The following is a 24,502-nucleotide window of genomic DNA, read 5'->3' as shown; positions in this document are numbered from 1 at the left end:
TAATGATACGCCACCACCGGTGTGGACAGTGGGGTAAAAGCACAGGTCACTAATAATAGATGTTCATAATTGCCTGAACCAGATATGTTAGATGCAAAGATAGACCAGGTTACTTAGCTGCGGGCCAATGATAATGTCGCCAAGACCGATGGTGCCCTGGCCGATAGGATCCGTCAGACTAAAGAGACAGCTGGATGGAAAACAGGCAAAATGAAAACACAGATCAAACTCAGCGGTGTCCCCATAATGCCTAATCAGAGTGCCAGACTAAGGGCAGAACAATACCTGCATAACCAGGTCACAAGATGTACCAGGCAATAGTGGAGACCGGGTGGAGGGGCCCATATATTGTGTGTCATAGCACCACGACGAACTTCCGGGAATTTCCAAAATGGCGATAGACCGGAAGTCGTCATAATTGTGCTTCTGGAACGCACAGTGCGCTCCACCTCCGGACAGTGAGGGAAATACTGCCGGAACGCACATTGCGTTTCACCCGCAACATTAGCCGCGTATGAGCCCGCAGGATTACTAGATATCCTCACAAAATATAAAATAAACTGAAAAGAATGTCCCATAAGGGTAAAATAGGGAACATAAACTGTAAAAGGAAAATAAATAAACAGTTTAAAAAACAGGAAACAGTCATAAAACAGGAAGTCCTGTGTATCCCATGCTATCTGAGCGCTCACAGAGAAGGCAGTCATGTGATTGACAGACACATTAAGCAGTGACCAAAAATTCCTGTGTTTAGTCCGCTTTTTTTCAACCAGCACTAGTCAGAAAATCTGCCTTCAGGAGGCTGGACCTGGATTTCTGGTAAGTTCAGCTTTGTTTTACAGCATGATAAAAAAAAATCAATGTATATTGCAAACTTGCTTTATTTTACATCTACTGTTGATTTAGATTTTGAAAGTTATAACGACAGTGACACTTTTAATATAACTCCAAATGTTCAGCCTTCATTAAATGTCCTATGTTACCCTCCACTCTGTCGCGTAGGGGGCAACTGGAAAGAAAAACAGAGACTCCCACTGAATTCAATGGGGCTCGTTACTCAAGTCGACCACTTGAGCATTGAAAAATGCTCAACTCAAGTATTAAAGGGGTTGTCCGTCGATAAAAAATTATTCACAGAATAACACACATTACAAAGTTATACAACTTTGTAATGTATGTTATGTCTGTGAATGGCCCCCTTCCCCGTGTTTCCCCCCACCCACGCTAGACCCGGAAGTGTGGTGCATTATACTCACCGCATCTCGTGTCGTCCACGGTCTCTGATCGTCAGCAGTGACGTCTTCTTCGGGAGGCCAGCGGATCTTCCCGAGTGCCGGCCGCCCTCTGCAGCGTCATCCGAAGCTCAGCCGCGATTGGCTGAGCATAACTGTGCTCAGCCAATCGCGGCTGAGCGGCTGATGACGCGGCCACGTCATCAGCCGCGATTAGCTGAGCACATTAAAGCTCAGCCAATCGCGGCTGAGCTTCGGATGACGCTGCAGAGGGCGGCCGGCACTCAGGAAGATCCGCTGGCCTCCCGAAGAAGATGTCACTGCTGAGGATCGGAGACCGTGGTCGGCACGTGACAGGTAATGTATAGCGCACCACACTTCCGGGTACACGGGTGGGGGTGGTGTGACACGGGGAAGGGGGCCATTCACAGACATAACATACATTACAAAGTTGTATAACTTTGTAATGTGTGTTATTCTGTGAATAATTTTTTATCGCCGGACAACCCCTTTAAGGACTCAAGCATTTTTCTACTCAACTCTAATGCCTACATATTTTGTGGTGTACACCCAGTGGGCCTATTAAGTTTAGATGACTGAACATAGTCTTGTTGTGTCTGGGCCATTTCCAAACCAATGCTATGTTCACACACATAATTTCCATCTCTTGGTCAGTCTTTTTCCAACCCAAATTAGGAGCGGAACTGACAGGGGAAAATTATAATAGAAAGACTTGCACAGCTTCAATGTTTTTAATCTACTCCTGGTTTAGGTTAAAAGAAGACTGAACAAAATACTGAGATTTTAAGTACATAGATATACATTTTTTTAATTTAGTTTTAATAGCTGTAGGGAAGGATACATACTAAACTCACAAAGCAACAAAACTGTAGTTTAATTTTAAATAAGTCATGTCACAACTTAGTTCACATTTTTTTTGAGTGGATGTCATGGGTCACTTATTTATCTATTCTAATCCTCCCCCCCCCTCCATCCCACACACATACACACATAAAAACATAAAATAGGTGTTAAATACATTATTTGAACCACCAGTATTTATCTCCAAAACCCATGTGCTCACTGTTATTTGATCCAGATTCTTGACTGTCATCCACCAACTTAGCTTATTCACCTACTCAGTTAGAAAAAAACGATATAGTATAGTACCGTGTTAGCCGGAAAAATCATATTGTGGTAAATACTTGTGATCAAAGTATTTTAGGAGTAATACCTTTATTGGCAAACAAAAGAATGTTAGAATTCTGAGCTTTCAGGATTCAAAAGATCCCTTCGTCAGACAAGTTCAGTTGAAATTCTACATGATTGCTCATTAAACCATGCTCAGCATATGAAAAGTTTTCTGGGCTTCTCTCAACTGTCTCTAGGGCTTGTCAAAAGCTGAAGCGCAGACCAGTCATTGAGCTTAGCTCCCAGTAGGTGAAGTTGAAAGTAAAACCTAGAGGATGTGAATCAAACAGCTAGAGGATGATAGAAGTGAGGGACATTGCAGGAAAGCTGTAGGAGATACATATCTGGGCTTTTGTATCCAGAGAGAAGACCCCCTGGACTTAAGTGTTCATTTCCAAATTTAAAAGGACAGCTATCTTGGCAAGGTATCCATGAATTTAGACTTAGAAGCCCTATTAAGTGCAACCATGCACTTCATGTTAGACTTAGTACTTGATAAACAGGTCTGTGCAACCTAGTGTTGTATAGTAAATAACAAAGTTTGAATATAATAATATTTTATCCCACTATGATTTCATTGATCGTTCAGGCCATTAGTTATTGATGGTATATGGTAACCTTAAAGATATTCAGCTTAAAGTTAACTTTTAATATGTTACTGCCCTTGGTGAGAACATAACAAACAGTCTATTCCTATCTTTCCACGTTCCCCTGGTGTCCTCCTACGTCATCTTCGGGTACCGTCTAAACAATCCTGCCCCCACTTCTCCAGTGGCAGCCTATCCAGCCTAACTCTTGCCACAGCGTTGTCCCGTCTCAGTGATTGGTTGACCAGGCTGTCACTGCAGGATTAGTCTGCCTCCGAAGTAGAGGCGGGATTTCTCAGGCAGGACCAGAAGATGATGCAGGAGGACACCAAGGGAGCACAGAAAGGTAGGAATAGGCTGTGGTTATATAACCAAAGGCAGCAAAGGCAGTTAAAATAATGATGCGGAAAATAGTGGTGTGAAGGGGGTTGATCCCACAGGACCTTATCATGTAATACGGATTTTAATCTTTTAAATAGATAGTACTTATAACTACACACTGATATGTAACTGAAAAGGTTGCAGGTTTCATTCTTTGTACCAGTTCCCTATATATGTTTTGTGCATAGGGTCTTTTGTGGACATGTTTTAACCCAGAGATATCTTAGAAATATAGATTACTTGGTGTTTTCCAAATGAGTTTGTTAATCCAGCTACACTAAATGTAAAAAGCTTTATTCTGTTGGTGTTCATTGGTGTTCACAATAAGCCTTAATTGCATGCAATTCTCTACAAGGGCTATCTCTAATTTGGGACAAACTGATTTAGCATTTTCCAATAGCACACAGAATTACAGTCTGAGTTTTCAACATAGTGTTTAAGGCTGGAGAAATAAATGCATCAATTCTAGTCAACTTTTTGTTGTGTGGTATCGAATCAGAGTAAGTAAAAATCTGAACAGTCATGGGGTAGAAGCCAATTCCTTCCTTTAACCCCTTGCCTCCGCAGCCTGTTTTGGCCTTAATGACCAGGGCCTATTTTTCAAATCTGGCCTGTGTCTCTTTATGTAGTTATAATTCTGCGATGCTTTTAACTATCGTGGTTATTCTGAGACTGTTTTTTCGTGACATATTCCTCTTTATGTTTGTGGTAAACGTTGATTGATACACTCAGCAGTTTTTTGTGAAAAACACAACATTTGTGCAAAAAATTTGAAAAATGTATGTTTCTTTATCTTCAAAACTCTCTTTTCCTAAGAAAGATAGGCATGCCACATGAACTAATTATTAATGCAACATCTACAACATGTCTACTTTATGGTGACGTCATTTGGTGAACGTCCTTTTTCTTGTTAGGATGTTAGAGTGCTTCAAAATTTTGCAGTGATTTTTAAAATTTTCAGGAAAATGTCAAATTCTGATTTCATTAGGGATCAGTCCAGTTCTGAAGTGGATTTGTGGGGCCTGTATGTTAGTTACCCCAATAAATCTCTCCACTGTAAAAATTGCACCCCTCAAAGTATTCAAAGTGACATTTCATAAGTTTTTTAACCCTTTAGATTTTTCACAGAAATGTAAGTAAGTTGGAGGGGAAATTTAACATTTTCATTTTTTTGGCAGATATTCCATTTTAATCCATTTTTTTCCTCTAACCCAGCAAATACTAACTGAGAAATACCACTCTCTATTTATTCCCCTTATTCCAATGTTTCTAGAAATCCCCCATATGTGTCCGCAGTGCGTCACCAGACTCAACCACAGGCCTCAGACATGACAGAGACCTGGTGAATTTTGGGGCCTTTTTTAATTTCAGGGTTTTTTTTATACCCATTATACCATGTCACGGAGGCCTTGGGGTGCCATAATCTTTGTGTAAGACAAGTTGACGTTTCCATCGATACCATTCGGGGGGGGGGACATGTGACACCCTGATAATTTTTTAATAAGTTTTTATGAGGTGGTATGATTAAAAATCTACATTGAGCAGCAGTTTTTCATCATTTTTTTGTACGTCGTTCACTATACGTCACATATGACATATTATCGTTATTCGTCAGGTCGGTACAATTACAGTGATATCCATGTTATATAGCTTTTGTTATACTTTATGGCATTTATACTATAAAAACTGTTTATGTCTTGCATATTGTAAGAGTGGTAATATTTTAATTTTTTAACCAATGGAGTTATGTGAGGGCCTTTTTTTTGCGGCATAAGCTAACATATTTAGTGCTACACCTTTTGGGTACATGTGACTTTTTTATAGGTTTTTCCTTTATTTTTTAGGGGGCGGGATTAACAAAAAGTTGTCATTTTTGTTAGTTTTTTAATTATTTTTTTAATGGCAATAAACGGGTGGAATAATTAATGTAACGGGTTAATAGACGGGGTCATTACGGACGTGGCGATACCAAATATGTGTATCTCATTTATAAGGGATCATTTATAAAGAGGGATGAGGAATGTGTATATTTATTATATTTATATATATATATATATATATATATATATATATATATATATATATATATTTATTTTAATTATTTATTTATTTATGATGTATTTATTTCATTTGTTTATTGTAATTAATTATTTCTTTATTTATGTATGTATGTATGTATGTATGTATGTATGTGTTTAGTGTTTTTTTTTACTTTCACTTTTTCACATCTATAATGCATTACAGCACATGATCAGTGCTGTAATGCATTATATATTGAATGATCTGTCAGTGTTACACTGACAGATCATTCAAATGATCAGGTCCCTGCCTCAGTGCAGGGGCTTGATCATTAGAAATCATAGCAGCCCAGACGCACTGGGAAGCGTCTGGGTTGCTATGGTTACCCTCCTGGAGTCGCGCGATTACTCGCGCGGATCCGGGAGGGGGAGAGAAAGTGCAGAGGGAGAAGGGGGAGCACGGGGAGGTGTCGGCCACACGGGGGGCTCGGCGGGCTCAGCAGCAGAGACGGGCAGCCTGGGGGAGCGCAACAGCATGCGCCGCAGCTTCCTCCCAGGCACCCGATCGGCAGGGGGGGCGGCTCAGGATGGGGGAGCACGAGGAGGGGGCGGCCACATGGGGGAGCACGGAGAGGGGGCGGCCACAGAGAAGGGGAGCCTGGGGGGAGCGCAGCAGCATGTGCCGCAGCCTCCTCCCAGGCATCCGATCGGCTGAGATAAGCATATCTCCCCATAGATGCTTCGGTCGCGCCGACCGCGGCGTCTATGGGGTTAACTGCTCAGGGGGAGCGCGGCTCCTCTCTGGGCAGTGGCAGCGGGAGGAGGCTGTGTGACACAGCCTCCTCCCACTGCCCGATCTCAACTAGAGAAAGAGGGGGGAGGCAGGGAATGCATGACGTCCAGGGACGTCATGATGCGTTCTGGCACTGCTTTTCATGACGTCCCTGGACGTCATATTGGGGGAAGGGGTTAAATCTTGTAATACGAATATTCCATGGATCAGTGAGAGAGATGAGCAAACCTCCAGCACGCTTGAGTTTCGCTCGTCTCTAATCATTGACCATTCTTAAGAATCTAAACACTGTAACTTTTGTGTAATTATAACTCAGATACAACCTAATGTATAAAAACATTATATAACCGTGTGATGCAGAGGAACAAAATTTGTAGTGACACAAATAAATAAATACTTGCATGTTACTATCAGCTACAGGATTTGTATCTTAACCTGGAGACAGGCTAAAGTATGTGTTGTATAAATAGTTCCTTGACACAGAACAATATCATTTTGATGCCGCTAGCAATTAGGTACAAAACAGAATTTAAATTGTCACTTAGAGACAGGCTAAAGTATTATAAGCAAGAAAACAAACACTGTCATCATGAAAAATTTACATCTGTGGAAGTTAGGAGAAATAGTAAAAGAGCACATTGAAGACGCACTGGAGTTGATGAACTAACAGAAAAAGAAAGTTCAACAAATGCAGAAAAAGAAGAAAAAACTTGCAGTCACCAGTTTCTATGTGTAAAATGCAATCTTTATTGTTCCTTATGGTAGGAGACAGTAAGTTCCATGTATAAAGTATAACTGTGCTGTATACCATTAGTCTAAGGAATGTAACACTTGTTTAACACTTAATGCAAAACAATATTATTTTTGGTGGCTGTAATAGATGCAAAAATTAGTGTACGGTGCTATCAGAGACAGGTTTGGACACCACTTGGACACAAGCTGAAGAATATATGCTTATTTGACACTTGCTGCAGTGGCACTCAATCAGCTCTAAATATATAATTAAACTAAATTGGTGCTAAAAAAAATTATATCAGCTTTAGCTTTGATCACAGAAATAGCTACATTTTAAGTTTAGACCTAAAGACACGATCAGCTGATGATCGTCATCAGCTGATCATTGTATCTATTACATGGGGCGATTAACGACTAAAACAGTCTGATTCAGACGATTATCGCTTCATGTAATAGGGCCCTTAGACTGCCAAACCTATAGCTCCTTTGGCTGTCATACAGACAGGGCAGCTTGTGAGTCATTATGGGGATTTCCTGGAGTCACGTAGTTCTTCCTCTTGCTATGTCTAAAATTATGATAATTTTAAAGGAAACCAATCAGCCCGTTTGGGCTGATATGGTTCCCTTGAGCCTTGTATAAAGCACCTGGAGCGGCCCCGGCACGTACCGGCCGCGGCCGCAGCAGGTGCTTTATAACGGAGAAAATGACTTTTATTCCCCGGCTCGTGACTAGATACGAGCAGGGAAGTAGTCATGGTGGACGGCTCCCTGCTCCTATCTAGTCACTGCGCTCTGCCTGTCAGCGCGCTCGGCGGGATGATTGACAGGCAGAGGACAGTAAAGGACCTCTCTGCCTGTCAATCATCCCTCTGAGCGCGCTGACAGGCAGAGCGCAGTGACTAGATACGAGCGGGGAGCCGCCCACTATGACTACTTCTCCGCTCGTATCTAGTCACGAGCCGAGGAATAAAAGTCATTTTCTCCGTTATAAAGCACCTGCTGCGGCCACCACCGGTACGTGCCGGGGCCGCTCCAGGTGCTTTATACAATGCTCAAGGGAACCATATCAGCCCAAACGGGCTGATTGGTTCCCTTTAAGTTACTAATTACTAAAATTAATCACAAAATATTTGCAGTTACCAAAGGTAGAGCATCGTGAAATCTGTCACCCAATGTAATTCATTCTAAATCTGTATCAGGTCAATATCTTACTAATTAGAAGACCTCATGGTACATAATTAACTAAACAACTATAAGCTAACCACATAGTTGTAAGATCCGTGGTAAATCTTTCCTTAAAAAAAAGAGAAGAAAATTCAATATAGTTGAAAGAAACCAATGCAACAACATGCTCATAGTTGATTTAAGGGAGTTTTCTTTACCACAAACTATTAGTAGTCTATCCACAGATTAGGTGACTACTAGGATTGAAGAGAATAGGAGCCGCACTGCAGTTACAACAGTGAGCAACAGATCCCTCCTGGACTCACCATCTCACCGTGCGTATCAACCTAGGTGAGATGTACACCCCCTCGAACACTTCTCCAGTGACAAGTCTACTTTATCCCCCCCCCTCTTTTTCAGACCGGAGGGCTGAGCATTTTGTCCCCACAGGCAGTGTACCCTTGACAATGCGTCAGCATTTGCCTGTAACTTCACTGGCCTGTGTTCCACAATGAAATTAAAGTTTTGTAGGGACATAAACCATCTAGTCACCCTTGCATTTTTCTCTTTGTTTAGCTTCATCCATGTTAGGGGGGCATGGTCTGTCACTAACTTGAATTTCCTGCCTAGTAAGTAATACCTCAGGGACTCTAGGGCCCACTTCACTGCCAGACATTCTTGCTCCACAATGGCGTAGTTTTTCTCGACCGGGGATAGCTTCCTACTCAAGTCCATCACCGGGTGCTCCTCGCCATTCACGACCTGTGAGAGAACGGCACCTAACCCTGTGTTAGAGGCATTGGTCTGGACCATAAATTCTCGCCTAAATTCTCGCCTAAAGCCTTCTCGGCTGACCTTGGTGACTTTCCACCCTTTCTCAGGTCAGTTAGCGGGGCTGCAACTGAGGCAAAGTTTGGCACAAACCTACGATAATAGCCCGTAATACCCAGGAAAGCTCTGACCTGTTTCTTTGTGTAGGGTTTAGGCCAACTCTGTATTGCCTCAATTTTATTTAACTGTGGTTTGATTAACCCTCTCCCAATAATGTAGCCCAAGTATTTGGCTTCTTCTAAGGCTAATGCACACTGCTCCGCATTAATGGTTAGCCCTGCATCACTTATGGCATCTAACACCGCCTGGACCTTACAGAGGTGACTTTCCCAATCAGGGCTAAAAATGACCATATCATCGAGGTAGGCAGCTGAGTAATCATGATGTGGTCGCAGAATCAAGTCTATCAACCTCTGAAAAGTGGCAGGGGCTCCATGTAACCCTAATGGCATCACTACATATTGAAAGAGACCATCAGGGGTGGAGAATGCAGTCTTCTCTTTAGCATCACGAGTAAGTGGGATCTGCCAGTAGCCCTTAGTGAGCTCGAGGGTGGTTATGTACCTGGAATTACCCATCCTTTCAATCAACTCATCTACCCTGGGCATGGGGTAGGCATCGAACTTGGAGATCTCATTTAACTTTCTGAAATCATTACAGAACCTCCAAGTACAATTGAGCTTTGAGATTAGCACAATCGGGCTGCACCACTCGCTCTGAGACACCTCAGTGACTCCTAGGTCAAGCATACGTTTTACCTCGGACGATACCGCCTCCCTATGTGCCTCTGGTATCCTATAGGGCTTGAGGTTTACTCTGCTTCTAGGCTTAGTTTCAATGTGATGATGAATGAGATGTGTACACCCTGGAAGGTCAGAAAACTTGTCTTTGTTTTTCTGCAAAAACTCCTTAGTCTCCTGTTTCTGTGACACTGATAGAGTATCACCAATCTTGACCGGAGGGGTAAGTTGTGACAAATTATTAACAGAGTTTGTCGCCACCAAGGATTCCCTGTCTTTCCAGGGTTTGATCAAGTTTATGTGATAAACTTGGAAAGGCTTCCTTCTACCTGGTTGGTGCACCTTGTAGTTTACCTCACTGATCTTTTCTACAATTTCATAGGGACCCTGCCACTTTGCCAAAAATTTTCTTTCTACAGTGGGAACAAGTATGAGGACCCGGTCACCTGGGCTGAATGTCCTGATTCTTGCAGAACGATTGTAAATTCTACTTTAGCCCTCTTGTGCCCTCTGGAGTTGTTCCTTTACTAGGGGCATTACAGTGGCTATACGGTCCTGCATTTGTGCTACATGCTCAATAACACTCTTGTATGGGGTGGACTCACTTTCCCATGTCTCTTTTGCAATATCCAACAAACCCCTAGGGTGACGTCCATAGACCAACTCGAAGGGAGAGAACCCTGTGGAGGCTTGGGGCACTTCCCTAATAGCAAACATCAGGTAAGGTAGTAAGTGATCCCAATCACGACCATCTTTTTCCACCACTTTCTTTAACATGTGTTTCAGGGTTTAATTAAACCTCTCCACTAACCCGTCTGTCTGGGGATAATATACAGAGGTACGTAGGTGTAAGATTTTAAACAGTTTGCATAGATCCTTCATCACCTTTGACATAAACGGGGTACCTTGGTCGGTCAAGATTTCTTTGGGGATCCCCACCCTGGAAAACATATAAAAGAATTCACGTGCAATAGTCTTAGATGCAGTGTTTCTAAGGGGCACAGCCTCAGGATAGCAAGTCGCATAGTCTAAGACAACTAAGATGTACTAGTGTCCCCTAGCCGACTTTACAATGGGCCCCACTAAGTCCATTGCAATGCGGTCAAAAGGTACCTCTGTGATGGGGAGCGAGACCAAAGGACTGCAGAAATGTGACACTGAGGAGCTAAGCTGACATGTGGGGCAGGACTCGCAGTACTTTTTAATGTCATCATAAATCGCAGGCCAATAAAACCTCTGGAGGACTCTCTCCTGCGTTTTGTCAGTCCCCAAGTGGCCCCCAAGAACATGATTATGGGCCATGTCAAGCACCTGACGCCAGTACAGCTTAGGAACCAGAAGCTGTTTCACAACCTCGTCATTAATCTTAGTGACTCTATAGCAGAGATCGTTAGTCACAGACAAAAGTGGAAATCTTTTTTCAGTATCTGGGACCTGAGGTACCCCATTCATAACAGCAACCTGCACTCTCGCATTTTTGAGAGTGGGGTCCTGCAACTGTGCAGTACCAAAATTATCCCTAGACACCTCTAAGTCTGGAACATTCTGCTCAGTGGGAGGAGCCTCTCCCTCACCAGCCAGGACCTGCAAAGGAAAAGCATAATTTTCATCCTGTACATTTTCATCATTTACAGTGGGTAATGCAATAGACCTAGGGGTATCCTCACTCCTTTAAGGGGATTGTTGTTTTCCCCATAGAGCCCAGAACAATGGAAAATCACACCCCAATATTACATTATGCATGAGGTTTTTAACCACACCCACTTCATATTGTACAGTGCCTAGTTTAGTCCCAACATTAGCCAGCACTATAGGGTACTCTTTTGTATCACCATGTTTGCACATCACACTCATATGTTTTCCTGACACAAAGTCCCCAGTTACCAGGCTGGAATGCACCAAGGTGACAGACTTGCGGTTCAGTCTCTAGTCCAGGGACTGCAACACATGATGGTTCCGCAAATAGTGACTGACGCCGGCTAGCGTCACACTCCATGGGCTCACTGGTAAGGGGGCAATGGGCAGACACATGTCCCGTCTCATGGCATCTCCAGCACTGGATAGGGCTTGGTCTCCTTGGCAGGGTGTCCTTTTTAGGGCCATTTAGCCACCTGGGACCATCACCAGTCTTTTGCCCCTGAGCGCTCTTCCCTCTATCAGCACCCCTCCACACTCCCCCAAAAGATGGAAGTCTCTTACTAGCTGACGGCACAGATCTGACACTCCGGGGAGGTGAAGGTGCTGCAGGAACATCATGGAGGTAGTCCTCAGTTGCCTGGAACCTCTCCACAAGGTTGACAAGTTCGTCTGCACTCTTAGGGTCACCTTGTCCCACCAAGCATTGCAGATAAGCAGGAAGTGCTCGAAGGTAGCGATCCGTCACGACCCTCTCTAGGATCTGGGCAGGAGTAGAGGTGTCTGGCTCCAACCATTTTCTTGCCAGATGAATCAGGTCATACATCTGGGACCTTGCTGATTTGTCCAGACTGTAGCTCCAGTTGCGTACCCTCCGGGCACGGACAGCAGCAGTAACTCCTAGTCGGGCAAGTATCTCTGCTCTTAGCCGAGGATAGTCCCTGACCTCTTGCTCACTGAGGTCATAGTAGGCCTTTTAAGGTTCGCCTGTTAAATAGGGAGCAATGACTTCTGCCCACTCAGTGGATGGTAACTTCTCTCGCTCAGCCACCCGCTCAAAGACAGTTAAGTAGGCCTCAACATCGTCATCAGCAGTCATCTTATGCAGCGCATGCTGCACAGCTCTTCTCACAGACAAAGTCTCTGGAGCGGCTACGGCCACTGGCTGTGGATTAGCACCTGCAGGCGCCTCTTGCTTCGCTATCAGGTGCTCAATAAGTTTCTGTTGTTGAGCCATCGCCTGTTCATGGTGCAGGTTAGCGTCTGTCAGAGCCTGTTGTTGCTGCCTATTAGCCTGCTCATGGTGCAGGTTAGCGTCTGTTAGAGCCTGCTGTTGTTGCAGACTCACTTGCAATAACTGCTTCAACATCTCCTCCATTTTGCTTGTCTGTGTTTGGAGTGAAGCAGCAGCCTTCACCCAGGACATAAGCAGCTGTAGCCAAGTTGATGCACATCGTTGCCCCTAGCTTCAGGTTTCTTCTCCTATCTGACACTTGATCACAGTGCGTCTTTCACCTTGATACCGCAGGGTGTATGTTAGCTCCAGCAATGGCTGCATTCGCAGCTTTTTTACCAAACACACAGGCTGATCACTCCTGGCTGAGAGCAAAACCTGCACACTCTGCAGAGCTTTTACCCTCTTTTAGGCTCATCAGAGCACACCTGATCGGAACACCCAAACTGGATCGGGGGGGAAGGAATGGCAAGTCCCACTACCAAAAACCTACCTGCCATTCCATGTAAATCCAGGCCCGGTAAAAATAAATAACAACTCAGCAGCATAACACTGCTGAGCAACAGATCCCTCCTGGACTCACCATGTCACCGTGTGTATCAACCTAGGTGAGATGTACACCCCCCTCGAACACTTCTTCAGTGACACGTCTACAATATAAATATATATATATATATATATATATATATATAATTATATATCTATTAACTATATTATAGTTATGGAGAGATTACCTCCACAGTTCTGTCCTCTGATGTAAGCCCCAGCCTGAAGTGGATCTGCTATGATTTGGAAGGTCAGGAAAACTTCATGGGTCAGAGTACAGTGCTGTAGACCCCGCTATGCAGACCATTCCTCTACTTGCCCTCCCACCCAGTACAAGGACCAAAGCAATACTCTTAAACCAAGTCACAATTTTGAAAAACTGTGAGCTCTTAAACCAAAACGCTCTTAAACCAAGTTACTCTTAAACGAAGGTACCACTGTGTGTGTGTATATATATATATATATATATATATATATATATATATATATATATATATTTTTTTTTTTTTTTAACCCTTAGAGGACCAGGCCAATTTCAATTTTTGTGTTTTCATTTTTCCCTCCTTGTGCATTTTTTCACCTAGAAACCGACATGAGCCCTAATTTTTTGCGCCACTAATAGTTCTTTGCAATTACAGGCTGAATTTTTTTTCATAAAGTACACTGCGAAACAAGAAAAAAATTTAACGTGTGGTATAATTGAAAAAAAAATACTAAATAAGCATTTCTTTTATTTATTTAATTTTTTTTTTTCCTTTTTACGCCGTCAGCCCTGGGGAAAACTAACTTGTTAAATATGTTCTTCAAGTTGTTATGATTACAATGATATGTAACATACATAACTTTCATTGTATCTGATGGCCTGTAAAAAATTCAAACCATTGTTAACAAATATATGTTCCTTAAAATCGTTCCATTCCCAGGCTTATAACGCTTTTATCCTTTGGTTTATGGGGCGGTTTAAGGTGTCATTTTTTGGGCCATGATGTGTTCTTTCTTTTGGTATCTTGATTCACTTTTTGATAGCTTTTTATTACAATTTTTCTGGATTTGATGCAACCAAAAATGTGCAATTTTGCACTTTGGGATTTTTTTGCGCTTACACCATATACCGTGCGAGATCAGGAATGTGATTCATTAATAGTTTGGGCGATTACCCACGTGGCGATACCAAACATGTTTATTTACTTATTTATTTATTTTTATTTATAACATGGGAAAAGGGGGGTGATTCTGACTTTTATTAGGGGAGGGGGCTTTTTATTGATAATAACACTTTTTTTTTTTTCTTTTACACTTATACTAGAAGCCCCCCTGTGGGACTTCTAGTATAAGTGCACTGATTTTTCATTGAGATTTATGCTGCATAGATATGCAGCATAGATCGATGAGATAGGCACATTGATTGCTTCCTGCTGCTGCAGCCCGAAGCAGTCTAGTGCCAAGCAGGGATCAGCGCAATTACAGCGCTGACCCCGGAAGGAGTAAGATGTGTGGATCGTTCCTCCGGGACAACTTTGACAGCTGCATCCGATTACTTTATTAGCGGGCACGGCTATCGGACCGTGCCCGCTAATAGCCGCGGTCCTGGGCTACAAGCGGCACCCGGGACCGCGGCGGTTTAGAGCGAGGCTGCCGTGCGGCCCCGCTCTGAACACATTGAGGAGGCCCTGGACGTACGGGTACGCCCAGAGTCGCCTAAGGGTTAAATGCATCTTAAATTTAATCTTTTTACTGTTGCCACTGTTAATTCTTCCTTCTTGTTAGACACTAATATTGTGTGCTGCCCATATGAAGTTGTGCTTCAAGTAGGAAAATTACATTTTGAAACTCATTATGTGCCATGAGTCATTGCTGTAGAAAATAATAGTACTATGTAAATAATGAGGAATGAGAAGTGCTCTATTAATGTATGCCTCCATCAAATTATAAGATAAACATCTATATACAGTAGAAGAGGTTGAGAACATGAGAACACTGATACACTAAATAGAAAAAAGGTGGAGATTTTGATCACTGAATAGTGTGAAAAAGAAGGGGTGAGTTCTATGAACTTTTTATTCTATTTAACAGTATTTTTTAAGTGTTTTCATTCAAATGAATACTGAGGCTCATGAACATGAGCTGTATGTTCTACGTGTTTATTTAACCTGTAAAATATAGTAACAAATATTGTTTTTCTAACAATGAATATGAAATCTCATGAAAAGGAGAAGTTCTTTTTAGGTCATATTGAAATGAAAAGTTATAGAGCAGAAGATAGAATATAGTTGTACATAGTATTTTGCACTACAAACTATACAAAATACTTATCTTTTCTCCTAGGACAGCATTGGAAACTCCATAGTGGCAGAACAGTTAGGGTCAATCTATTTTACCCAGAGGGGCCTAGAACAGACATCTGGAAGTGGCAGCACCAGCATAGGCATTTTTCTTAGACCCAAAGGGGCCTAGCAAAGAGACCTGGGAGCGGTCTCTTAAAATGGTGATGTTACGACCCGACTCTCCGAGCTGTGCGGGCTGTGACTGCTGGAAAGGATGATGACAGGGGGACACTGAGGGACACAGTGCACTGGAGGGACAGTGAGCATCTCTCTGGCATCATCCTCTCCAGCAGCCACAGCCCGCACAGCTCGGAGAGTCGGGTTGTGACATCACCAAGTTATCCAGAAAGGGAAGCCTTGATACAGTAGTAAGTGCAGGGAAAAAAACACTTTATGTGCATTTCTCATAATAAGTGTATATTGGTGATTTGTATAACTTTTGTGGGGGCAATACAATACTCTTTTCACCGGACTTCTCCTTTAAATTTTCTGCAGTCAGCATTCAGGCTTAATCATGTTATTTTATTGCCAGTGTTGTTACGGATAGGGATGGTACGAACCCGAACCCTCGGTAATGATTCCCGCTGTTTGCCCGCTCCATGCAGCGGGCGGATCCAGTGGGAGGACCGCCTGGAAAACTGGGATACAGCCGGGGGCTGTATCCCAGTTTTCCAGGCGTTCCTCCTGCTGTATCCGCCCACTCCACGGAGCTGGCAGACAGCGGGAATCTGCTGCCGAACGTTCGTGTTCATACGAACCCAAACCTTGGCAGGTTCGGACCATCCCTAGTTACGGATGTGGAGATACTTTTTAAATTTTTTTTTTTCTGTATTTATTATTGTATTGAGGGCCATGGGGGATTATGTGTGTATTTTACTTTATTTATTTATTTAACGTAATTTTATTTTATTGTCTCACCATGGGGACTTCACTTTGGATTTGCCTAATTACAGGCATATTGCATTGCAGTGCTGATCTGAACTTTAATGAAATGTGCCTGTAATAGGCAAAGCTCACCAGGCTCAGCCTTATAAAATATTTACACAGATTTATCTAAAAGATTTTTAAAGCCAAAGCCAGAAAGGGATTTGAAAAGAGGAGAAATCTCAATCTTTCCTTTGTGACCTGTTTATAGTCTGTCCCTGGCTTTGGCTTCAAAAATCTGTCAAATAAATCTATGTGTGCAAACTTTTTATCAGACTGAGCCTTATCAGCTTCCATAGTTATAACACAGAATGCCTTGGGGAAGCCTCCTGATGTGACAGTAACCGTGGGGGCTGCGCAATCAGTTTGCCCAGCCCAGATGGGGAAAGGATTCTCCCTTCTTTTAGCAATATAGGTGCTGCGATCACATTGATCGCAGCACCTATAGGGTTAACTGCCTAGATCCGGTCTTGGCAGTTGCCATGGGTGTCCAGCTATCACTGACAGCCCCCCCCCCCCCCCAGTCACGCACCGGAACAGCCGGCAGATTAGGAGGTGTCAGTACGTGATTTTGCAGCAAGGGATCGATAAAATTATTGATAAAGTGCATTTCATATAAACTAAACACACACAACAATAACTACTTATAAATCACTCAAATTTAATATATAGAATAAAGGCAATAAAATATCATCAAGTATAATTTAGCTATTTTAATACAATAAAAACACAAATAAATAAAACTGTACATATATACATTATTATATACTCTTTCTGTCTTTTACAGAACATTTCAGGAAACTAAAGTCTCCATATGACTGCCATTATGGTAAAATAAGCATAGCGTCCATTTTTTTAGGAAGTCCTTTTTATAAACAGAGTTCCTCTGGTACATAGACTCGCCTCCATTGAGTCTCAAGATGACATTGGCAATCTGTGGCATATGTGGGAATTAACACACTAAACCCCAACAAAAACTACATATCCCCCCAAATAATAGACAGATTGTCTGCCGCATACATAGCCAAAGGACTAGGCACATATTCTTAAATGTAACTCTTTATGAAATTGTTCAACCAAATACATGAACTGATAATTGTCCTAAGAACAGGCACATTAGCTTTAATGTTACAAATATCCCACCTAACATATTAAAAGAAAGGGCAATACTGCCCAGAGCGGGTTACTTTTTGGCCAGACATCAGTGGGTCTCCATGTTGAAGGCCAACACCTGGTTGCACTTGATTGTGGCCTCCACTTTACCCCCGCTGGTAAAGAGAACACTTTTCTTTTGGGTGCAGTTCCTCTACAATTCTTTGTGCCAGACACTCCTACTGCTCCTTGGAGACAGTAATCTACTGACTGGCTGTCATCATTGGTGACCTGGATCACTGGGGAAATCTGTAAACCACGCACGGAGTTGGCCTCTACGATTGTCGAGTCGAGAAATTGTAGCCTGTCGGTGAGGCAAAATGGTCTCTTGGTGGGTGTCATAGTGGAGGTAACCACCGCCTAAGTTGTAGTTACAGCCGCAGTGGCAGTGGTGGTACATTTTGATTTCCCCTGTGGAGACAGGAGCTCTCCCAATTAGTAGCATAGCTGGGATTGGTTTCAGGTGCAGACCATCTAGTGATGGGAGTAACGCCAGGGACGGCCGATTCGGATCCTCCTCCCACACTTCTGATGTTGTTAATGATGGAAGTCCAGGAGGTATCACCCAAGGACGTGTGGTGGCCATGGCCCACCATCCTTGTGGGCCCTGCATAGGGTTGTATGCCACCTCTTTACCTGATTTAAGGTTTTGGAGATACTCTGGAAGGTAATCCCACTTGACTGCTCTCCGACTCACAAACAGGGTTCCTTAATGTTCTTTGTCTTTTAGGAACTCATAGCCCCTCTACAGATCAAACTTCACCACCACTGCGTCTATTCATCCCACCCCTGCTATTTTCTGTCTTAAAACAGCTCTTAAGGTTTCTTTCCAGTCCCACAAGGTTTGGCTTTGTTCCCTTGAGGTGAGGCAGGTATTCCCATGCTTTGGACAAACCTACTACAATATACTGAATAGGGGCCTTGCATAGGGGGAGACTTTGAGCTTTAAGAACACTAATAAAAGTGATTATGGATAATCCCATGCTCATGTCACTATCCTAAAACATCTTAAATAGTGATGAGCGAGTACTAAAATGCTTGGGTGCTCGTTACTCCAGACGAATATCTCCCGATACTCGAGTGCTAGTTTCGAGTAACGAACCCCATTAAAGTCAATGGGAGACTCAAGTATTTTCGGTAGAGGGAAGGTCGTGTGAAAATTTGTCAACCTCAGAAATTGATGGAAACACAAAGGAAATGGACAGGAAACAGCAGGGGCAGCATGTATGCATGCCTCTGAGGCTGCCTAATGGCACCATTATGCCTAATTCTGTGCAACAGCCTGGTTAAACACAGGGAACCATTAAAACAGAGGTAGCATATCATGAACCAGCCAAAAATTCTGCCTGACACAGCATTGCAGTGAGGACAGAGTGAACAAGGTAGGAGCGGTAGCCAGTCAGCATTCCAAAAATTATACCAGACCTAGCATGGCAGTGAGCACACAGAGAACCATTAAAAGTGAGTGAAGAAGCAAGTGAGCCTCCCAAAAATTAGGCCAGACACAGCATGGCATTGAGCACACAGAGAACCATTAAAAGTGAGTGAGGAAGCAAGTGAGCCAATCCAAAAATTGGAGTGAGTCCAAGGGCTGGGATATTTAGTGGACACGAACCTGGGTGCTGACAGCTAACTGGCTAGGCCAGCTGTCAGTCACCATCAAGGGTACACCTGATGCCTCTCGACCATGGGATGGTGAGGCCCCGGCCAAGGCTAGATGAAAAAATAAATGGAATAAAACAGCTGGCTGGTTGGTGGGGGCACGATCGACGGGCCCCAGGCAACCAGTCTTGCTCCTCCGCAAATGTAGTGTGATGTCAGGCAGTGAGGACACAAAGAACAATACAGTCTTCTTAAGAGGCTCTGGAATTTGGAAACACTGAAACCAATAAAACAGAGGTAGCATATCATGAACCAACCAAAAATTCAGCCTGACACAGCATGGCGGTGAGGACAGAGTAAACAAGGTAGAAGCGGTGGCCAGTCAGCCTTCCAAAAATTATACCAGACCTAGCATGGCAGTGAGCACACAGAGAACCATTAAAAGTAAGTGAGCCTCCCAAAAATTAGGGCAGACACAGAATAGCATTGAGCACAGAGAGACCCATTAAAATTGAGTGAGGAAGCAAGTGAGCCTCCCCAAAATTAGGCCAGACACTGCATGGCATTGAGCTCACAGAGACCTCCCCGGAGCAGCAGTAGCCAACATGGAGGCCAGGCAGGAGCAACAGTAACCAACATGGAGGCCAGGCAGGAGCAACAGTAGTCAACATGGAGGCCAGGCAGGATCAGCAGTTGCCAACATGGAGGCAAGGGCAGGCACAGCAATAGTCAGCAGTAGTCAACATGGATGCCAGTAAAGGCCCAGCAGTAGTCAACATGGATGCCAGTTAAGGCCCAGCAGTAGCCAACATGGAGGCAAGGGTAGGCACAGCAGTAGTCAACATGGATGTCCATTACTGCTCTGGTCAATCCTGCCTTAAAAACGGCTACAACATTGATAAAAGGTAGAAGGTACTGGTGAAAGACTGGCAGAGGACACCCGTAACATAAGTTGACATCCACATATAATATGGTTCGAAATGGACAAAACAAGGAAGGTAAATTGAATTTAACTATGAATTTGACTGTAGCAGTTGGGGTAACATTCCCTGCATCATGTGACTCCCCACTTCTCCCCCCACCGTTGTTTTGAGTTTGAATTTGAGTTTGAATTTGACTGTAGCAGTTGGGGTTAGTTTAACTGGTTGACTTGCCGAAATGTGCACAGATGCGGTGCACCTTTTTGAGCAAGTCAGCCACATTGGGGTAAGTTTTAAGGAACTGCAGCAACACTAGGTTGAAGACATGGGCCAGGCATGGTACATGTGTGAGGCTGCCCAGTTGCAGAGCCGCCACCAGGTTCCGCCCCTTGGCAACCAAGCTCACTGCTAATTACACACGAACCCGGGTGCTGACAGCAAACTGGCTACTGGAACGTTAAATCCTACTCTGACGCTCTCCCTGACCAGCAGCAGCTCTGTCCCTAATCTTTCACAGCATGCGTCTGAGGCGAGCACTTCCAGGTGCACTTTTTATATGGCAGGGTCATCTGATCTGGTAAAAAAATTGCTGCTATCGACATGTATGGGTCCCACGTGATCGCAGGATGTACCAAAGAGTCTCCTGCATGTTTATTGGCTGAGAAATAGCACTCAAACTTACATGAAATGGATGATAAGATTTTCGCGAGTATCGCAAGATGCTCGTCCGAGTAATGAGTACCATCGAGTACCCTAATACTTGATCGAGTACCAAGTTCGGACGTGCATGCTCGCTCATCACTAATCTTAAAACATTTTACAATTTTTTTAAAGGTTTGATCGAACTCAGCCAAAAATTTGGTTAATTAAAAATAATATTTGGCAAAGTTCGAAATGTTCCTGGGTTTAACAGGTTTGGTTCACTTATCGCTAGTTGTCATTTCCTTTAACTTTACCTTACGTTTTGACAGGCCAGTAGGGTAATAAAAAGTTGGTAAACAACGAGGATAAGAAAATTTTTAATAAGCTACCCGTAAATAAGTCACCATTTAATATCAATATCTCCAGTGCCAGCTTCATTGATTATTCTCATTCCAAGACTGCCAATGTAATTAAAAGCAAGCAGAGAGGGCAGCCTTAATCTTAACCCCTTAGTGACCGCCGATACGGCTTTTTACGGCGGTCACTAAGGGTCCTTATTCTGCTGCCATCAGCTTTTTACGGCGATGGCAGAGAATAAGGCTACGGAGCCGGGACGGCCCCCACCCCATCCCCCCGGCTAACGGAGGTGGCTGAGGGGTTGGGGCAGTGTGTGGGGTCCGTCCCGCGCCCCCCCCTTACCGACGATCGCCACTATTAACGTTATAGCGGCGACCGTCGGTAAAGGAGATTACCGGTGCCGCCGCCGCCTTTCATCTCCCCCCGCCGTGAATCTACGGTGGGGGGAGATGAAATAAGTGTCCCCCAGACCTCAGATCAGCCCCCCCTAGTAGGGCGATCACTAACCCCCCTCCCCCGGCGGCCATCATTTCCAAGATGGCCGCCGCCATCGCTGTGAACCGACTAATGTCGGTTCACAGCGATGGAAAAGTTAAAATGAATGAAAGCCCCATGCTCTCCGCCACCGGAGGTAGCGGAGAGCATGGGGCAGTCATCGGGGACCCCCCTATTGGGTCCCGGTACAAGCGATCAGCGGTATATACTATATACCGCTGATCGCTTGTACCATGTGCTCCCGGCACTTTTTATCCCCTATCACCATGAATGATTGGTGACAGGGGATAAAAAGTGATGTCCCCCCACCCCCCCAAGTCGCCCCCCACCCCCCATGTCACCCCCGTCCCCCAGTCACCCCCCCTTCCCCATATACTAACCTGCTCCTGGAGCTCCTTCCTCCTCGACGTCCTGGCTGGTTATGAAGTGCACATGCGCTTCACAACCAGCCAACTCTGAAAATTTAAAGTGACAGAGACCAATTTGGTCTCTGTCACTGAACTATGATTGCTGAGATAGAAAATATCACAGTAATCATAGTAATACAGTGAAAATGAATATGTAAAGTACAAAAAGTGACAAACATACAAAAAAATAAAACACACACTTTTTATTATAGTAATAATTGCAGTTTACTCCCAAATTACCCCTAACCCCTCCCCAGATTACCCGTAACCACCGCACGTTGCCGGTAACCACCGCACGTTGGCCGTAACCACGGCACGTTGGCCTTAACCACTGCACGTTGCCCGTAACCACCGCACGTTGCCCGTAACCACTGCACGTTGCCCGTAACCACCACAAATTGCCAGTTACCACCTCCCGATTGCCCGTAACCACCCCAAATTACATGTACCCACCCCAGATTACCTATAAGCACTTCAGTTTATCAGTAACAATCCCAGATTGTCTGTAACCCTTCCAGGTTGCACATAACCCCCCCAGGTTCCCCGTAATCACGCCAGATTACATGTAACCCCCCCCCAGATTGCACGAAACCACCGCGCCCACGTTGCCTGTAACCAGCCCACTTTGCCTGTAACCACCCCACGTTGCCGTAACCACAGCAGGTTGCCCGTAACCACCCCACGTTGCCTGTAACCACCCCAGGTTGCCGTAACCACAGCAGGTTGCCCGTGACCACCCCATGTTGTCCGTAACCACCCCAGATTACCTGTAACCACCTCAGGTTGCCCGTAACCACCCCACATTACCTGTAATCTCATTTTTTTTTTATTTTATTTTAGTAACTGCGCTATTCTAATAACCATTACTAGCTGCAGTTTTGCTCCTGTAAATTGGCACTCCTTCCCTTCTGAGCCCTGCTGTGTGCCCATACAGTGGTTTATGCCCACATATGGGGTACCGTTGTACTCAGGAGAACCTGCGTTACAGATTTTGGGGTTTGTTTTCTCTCCTGTTCCTCGTCAAATTGAGAAATTTCAAACTAAACCAACATATTATTAGAAAAATTCGAGTTTTTCATTTTTACTGGCCAATTTTGAATACTTTCCTCTAATACCTGTGGGGTAAAAATGGTCACCACACCCCAAGATGAATTCTTTGAGGGGTGCACTTTCCAAAATGGGGTGACTTTTGGGGGGAATCTATTCTGCTGACACTACAGGGGCTCTGCAAACGCACCTGGCGCTCAGAAACTTCTTCAGAAAAATCTGCACTGAAAATGCTAATTGGCGCTCCTTCCATTCTGAGCCCGGCTGTGTGCCCATGCAGTGGTTTATGCCCACATATGGGGTACCGTTCTACTCAAGAGAACCTGCTTTACATATATTGGGGTGACATTTCTCTCCTGTTCCTCGAGAAATTGAGAAATTTCAAACTAAAGGAACATATTATTGGAAAAAATCGAGTTTTTCATTTTTACTGTCTACTTTTGAATACTTTCCTCAAATACCTGTGGGGTCAAAATGCTCACCACACCCCAAAATAAATTCTTTGAGGGGTGCACTTTCTAAAATGGGGTGACTTATTGGGAGATTTTACTCTGCGGACACTACAGGAGCTCTGCAAACGCACCTGGTGCTTGGAAACTTCTTCAGCAAAATCTGCATTGAAAAAGCTAATTGGCGCTCCTTTCCTTCTGAGCCCAGATGTGTGCCCATGCAGTGGTTTATGCCCACATATGAGGTACCTTTTCACTTAGGAGAACCTGCGTTACAAATTTTGGGGTACTTTTTTCCTCTTGTTCCTCATAAAATTGAGAAATTTCAAACTAAAAGAACATAATATTGGAAAAATTTGAGTTTTTCATTTTTACTGTCTACTTTTGAATACTTTCCTTTAATACCTGTGGGGTCAAAATGGTCACCACACACCAAGATGAATACTTTGAGGGGTGCACTTTCCAAAATGGAGTGACTTATGGCGAGATTTTACTCCGCTGGCACTACAGGGGCACTGCAAACGCACCTGGCGCTCGGAAACTTCTGCAGCAAAATCTGCATTGAAAAAGCTAATTGGCGCTCCTTCCCTTCTGAGCCCTCCTGTGTGCCCATGCAGTGGTTTATGCCCACATATGGGGTACCATTGTACTCAGGAGAACCTGCATTACAAATTTTGGGGTACTTTTTTCCTCTTGTTCCTCGTGAAATTGAGAAATTTCAAACTAAACAAACATATTATTGGAAGAATTCGAGTTTTTCATTTTTACTGTCTTCTTTTGAATACTTTCCTGTAATACCTGTGGGGTCAAAATGGTCACCACACACCAAGATGAATTCTTTGAGGGGTGTACTTTCCAAAATGGGGTGACTTATGGGGGGTTTTCTCTCTGCTGACACTACAGGGGCACTGCAAACGCACCAGGCGCTCAGAAACTTCTTCAGCAAAATTTGCATTGGAAAAGCTAATTGGCGCTCCCTTCCTTCTGAGCCCTGCTGTGTGCCCATACAGTGGTTTACGCCCACATATGGGGTACCGTTGTACTCAAGAGAACCTGCATTACAAATTTTGTGGTGCTTTTTGTCTCATATTCCTTT

Source organism: Dendropsophus ebraccatus, chromosome 10, assembly GCF_027789765.1.
Source record: "Dendropsophus ebraccatus isolate aDenEbr1 chromosome 10, aDenEbr1.pat, whole genome shotgun sequence".
NCBI classification, from domain to species: domain Eukaryota; kingdom Metazoa; phylum Chordata; class Amphibia; order Anura; family Hylidae; genus Dendropsophus; species Dendropsophus ebraccatus.
The sequence above is the reverse complement of the archived record's forward strand: the minus strand, read 5'-3'. Positions refer to the sequence as shown.